The following is a 5,000-nucleotide window of genomic DNA, read 5'->3' as shown; positions in this document are numbered from 1 at the left end:
CAGCTGGGTCGGGGAGAACTCGCCGGGTCCATCGGGCGAACCGTCCTCCCGTTCTGCCCACCTCGTCCCACCTGTCCTGCCACTGGTGGTATGTGGCGAGACGCTCCTGCTCCCGCATCTCTTTAGCCGACAGACCCCCAGGATCAGCGTTCACTCTACGATGGTAATATCGTGCGTCCTCTTTTACCAACAGCACTATTGGGATGGTACCCGCTATCACTGCGGCAGCGTCATATGAGATTGTCCGGAATGCGAAGGATGCTCCGACCACAACCCTCTTCTGGACTCTCTCCAGCAGCCGTTGCTCCTCCCTGGTTTCAACACCCTCGTGCCACACCGGTGCACCGTAGCGGAGGATGCTGTTGACGACCGAAACCAGGAGGCGACGCTTCTTACACTTTGGCCCACTGTGCCGTCGCATCAACAGTGCAAGTGCTGTCGCTACTCGAGAAGCCTTTTGAGTGACTTGCTTGACGTGCTCCGACCACTTAAGATTGTGTTTGATACGGACGCCTAGATATTTGATGTCGGTTGCCGAACGAAGAAGAACTCCGTTGATGTTAACCGGGATGTTCTTGTAATCCTTCTTCTTCTTCGACACCATCACAATATCCGTCTTAGCTGCGGCGAGCTCCAGCTGATGTTCGCGCATCCAAGCCACAACCCTATTCACAGACTCCTCCGCCAAACTCGCGGCCAGTGCTGGCGTGGGTCCTGGTGCCAGGAGCACGAGGTCGTCAGCGAAGGCGACGAGCTCTACACCGGTGGGCATGTCGATGGACAGGACGGCGTCATACATGGTGTTCCACAGCGTCGGACCGAGTATGGAACCCTGTGGGACTCCCGCCGACAATTCCCGGGTGACCGGACCGTCCGACGTCTCATAAACCAACAGCCGTCCCCGAAACCAGCTTTCCAGTATCCGCTGCAGGCATGCCGGAACGTGCTTTTCTTGCAGTGCTTTGGCGATGGACCGCCAGCTCGCCGTGTTAAAAGCATTGCGTACATCCAATGACACCACCATCAGACACTTGTTAGCCCTCCGATCCGTCATTCGGTGGGCCATCGCGCGCTGGCCGGCCTCCTTAACACGTTCAATCGCCTGAATTGTAGACCTGCCCTTTCTGAATCCATACTGAGACGGCGACAGGCGAGGGTGATCTGGGTCTTCCAGGTGTTCATTTAGGCGATCCAAGATCAGCCGCTCCAAGATCTTGCCTGATCCGTCGAGCATCCCAAGAGGCCGAAAGGATGACGGATCGCCCTGAGGTCTTCCGGACTTGGGTAGCAAAGCAAGTCGTTGTCGCTTCCAGTCAGCGGGAAAGGTGCATTGATCGAAGCACTCCTGGAACACGCGGCGAAACGTCTCCGTGTGCTCGCGAACAGCGACCCTCAGTGCCGCATTGATGATGCCATCGGGTCCCGGGGCCTTAGTGGGCACCATCCGCGCCGCGATCGCCAAGAGCTCCTCATCCGACACCTCCCTCACTGGCTCCTGCGTTGTCTGCCCCCAATCGACCAGATCCGGTGCAGGCCACTCAAAAGTGCCATGATCCGGGAAGAGTTCCGACACGACGTGCTGTAGAATCGCAGGATCTCGCTCCGGGGGGACGCGGCTACCCTTGAGGCGTGACGTTACTACCTTGTAGGCAGTGCCGAAGACGTTGTCCTCAGCTTCCGCAATCATCTCATCAAAGCTACGGTCCTTGCTTGCCTTGATGGCACGGGTTAGTTCCTTCTTACAGCTCCTGTGCCGTTCTCTGGCCAACTCTCGCTGTGCACCGGTTCCGGCGGTCAAAAACGCATCCTCAGATGACTTGCACTGCTCCCTGAGAAGGCCGATTTCCTGCGTCCACCAGTACATTTCCGGTCTCACCAAAAACTGCGCTGGCGGTGCCCTCTGCATCACCTCATCGCAGGCTCTAGTAAGTCCAGCGGTGAGAGTCGCCGGTGATACAGCCGCTTCGGCAAACCCGGAAGCCTGGAGCGCGATCTGGAAGGCTTCGGAATGGAATTGACGCAACTTCCATCTCGGTCCAATCTGCTCGCGTTGTCGCTGCCGGTCGCGATGCTGGTGCTGTTGTTGCGGTTGCCTCTGCTGGTGTGGTGAAGCGCTGCTGACTGGTGTCGCGGATACGCTGAATCTCACGTATCTGTGGTCACTGTTGGTGAAAGTGTCGAGCACCCGCCAGTCGTTACCGGGTTCAATGGCCGGACTGGCGAAGGACACGTCGACCACACTTTCAGTAGCACTGCCGTTGCCGACGAACGTGGGCACACTGCCGCGGTTCAAGATCGCCAGGTCGAGCTGGTCGACGACCTCGGCGAGATCTTCACCACGCGGCTTCGTCCTCGCGCTGCCCCATCGCACGTGCCAGGCATTGAAGTCGCCCGCCAAGACTACGAGGGGGTGTGCTCTGGCCTCGATATCGATCTCGTCGAGCAGCCGCTGGTAGTCCTCGTCCGTCCATCCCGGTGTTGGTGGGGCGTAGCAAGAGATGAAGGTCACCCCCGCCACCTGGACCGACACCAGTCCTACCCTACTTGCCCAGACTCGCTGTATGGGCAAGGCTCCGGTCGTAATAACAGCTGCCTTCGCTGTCGAGTCCACCGCCCAGTTCCCGTTATTGGGTGGAACACGGTAGATCTCCGACGCCAGCACAATGTCGATCCTTTGCTCCCGTGCGGTCTGGAGCATGAGATCTTGTGCTACCCTGCTGCGCGCCAAGTTGATCTGGAGGATCTTCAACCCAGCGTCACGCCCTCTAACAGTGGTGTTCGAAACTAGCGGGAACATGACGGCTGGCTACTTCCGCTGCAAACCGGTGAACCTGTCTGATGTTGTCCGGAACACGTAAGGCACTTGGGGCCCGAGCTGCACTCCTTGGCCTTGTGCTGCTTCGATCCGCACCGGAAGCAGCACTTGGAGTAGTCAGGGCCGGTGCACTCGCGAGAGCGGTGCCCCTTGCCAAAGCAGCGGTAGCAGAGCTGCTCTCCTGCAGGGACCGATGCGAGCGCCTGCACGACGCAACTCGTGTTCCCTATGGTGACCCGGTGACCGTCGAGAAGCTGGCACTGCCCGCGCGGCAGCTTGATATGGGCTTTCTGCAGCCCGTCGTACCGCCGCCACATCCGAACTGCCTCGCCCGGAACCGTCAGCCCCGCCTGTCGCTTAATCGCCGAAATCAAGTCATCGACAGTCGCCAGCATGTCGATTCCTGTGATCGCGGCCGTCTGCTTGTCGACAAGGAGGTGGGCCACTCCATCCTCCTTGATGGCTTCGCTGACATCGGCCAGCACACTCTCGCAGTCCGTGTTCGGCTTCAGCCACAGCGACAGCTTCCGCTCCCCTGTGCGGCAAACCCTCGCCACGAACTGATCCACATTGGTCTTGGAACGCACTGCCTTGTATGTGTCGAGGAAGGCCTTGCCCTCGTTGGCCTCGAGGACGATCACCGCAGGCCTCTCCACTTTAGCAGCGCTCTTTCCCGCTTTCTGTGGTGCTGCTCTCTTGTCTCCCTTGGCCACGACTTTAGCAAAGGATGCTGGTTGCGCATGCACCTTGGTTGCCACAGCCGCTGCTTTCTTTACCTTCGGTTTTGGCTTTTCTGGAGCCATGGCCTGGGACAAGACGGCCTCGACCGGGATCTCGGGGACATCAGGCGTGATGACTTCGTTCATGCCCGTCGGTTCGCCCTCTTTTTTCTTGCCGCGCCTTGCCCGGGTCCGCTTTCGTTTGGGAGTGTCGCCAGGTGGATGCTGGCTTTGCCCAACAGCACTGGAGTCGACGACATGTTGTTGTTGCTGCTGCGTAGCTACCGCCAACTCTCCCATCGAGTGGAGTCCACTTTGGAGCAGCATAAGTTCTCTTTCGCTGGCTGCCGCACGCTCACGAAGGCTAATGTTGTCTCGCTTCAGCTCCTGATTTTCACGAGACAACAACTTCAGCTTTGTCTTCAGCTCCGCGTCGCCATCCTTTGCCGTCGCCCGGCCCGTCTCCATCTCGCTAACCTTAGCGAGGAGAGTCTCGACGGTTGCCCGGAGCTCCCTCAACTCGCTGCTGAGGCTTGCGATAGTCGGCTCCTGCTGCGGGACTTCGGCCACCTGCTGGACGACGGTTGAGTTGAGCTCGTCCTCGTCGCTCTCCTCTGAAATCTCCATATCACTGGCTAGCAGGGCCATCCGCTGCACCACCACCACCGGCCGAGTGGGCGTCGCAGTCGATGGCGCGACACTGCCTCCCTTTCGCTGCCGAGTCAACGGCAGCGCAACCGATGATGTCATCACTTTGTCCCCGTCGTCCTTCGGCGATGGCGCGGTAGCGTCACAGGTGGACCGGAGCCTGACGGACCGACGCGTCGAAGGCTCCCCCGATGCCTGCTCCATTCCCCTACTGCAACCCTGAAAATCGCTGTGGGCAATGGGTTAGGTTGCGGAGAGCCAGGGTGGAGTGTCTGGGAAGGGAAGGTGGGAAGGGGAAGGGGAGTGGAGGAAGGCCAAGTACCGGTGCGAAATAGAAACTCCAACAAATAAAAGGCCAAACCAATCTTTTTCCCCTTTCCAAATCTGAGCTTATATCTCAGTTCTTCTCTGCGATCAGGTGCCGCCTGGTTGACAAATCCGCAAACCGCCAGCCGATACACTCGCCATAAAACTCAGAGTGCCGCCTGGTTGTGATAACCGGTGATCTCCACCAGCCGAGACACTTGATGAACTGAAGGCGCCGCCTGGTTGTGACGTTGAAAAGCTCAGCACCAGTGCCGCCGCCTGGTAACAGTGTTCGAAATCTCCGTGAGCCGAGACACCCGCCACGACCCGAAGCGCCGCCTGGTGGCAATGCTGGCAATCCGCTGGTACTGGTGGCGCCGCCTGGCGGCCAAGTTCGGAACCAAGTTTAGCCGAGACACACTGAAATATTTCACCGGGATGATCGAACCTCGAAATTTTTCAGCCGAGACACATGAAACATTTCACTCTTAGCCGAGACACCTTGAAAAGTT

Source organism: Anopheles ziemanni (genome assembly GCF_943734765.1).
Source record: "Anopheles ziemanni chromosome X unlocalized genomic scaffold, idAnoZiCoDA_A2_x.2 X_unloc_73, whole genome shotgun sequence".
Lineage (NCBI taxonomy): Eukaryota > Metazoa > Arthropoda > Insecta > Diptera > Culicidae > Anopheles > Anopheles ziemanni.
The sequence above is the reverse complement of the archived record's forward strand: the minus strand, read 5'-3'. Positions refer to the sequence as shown.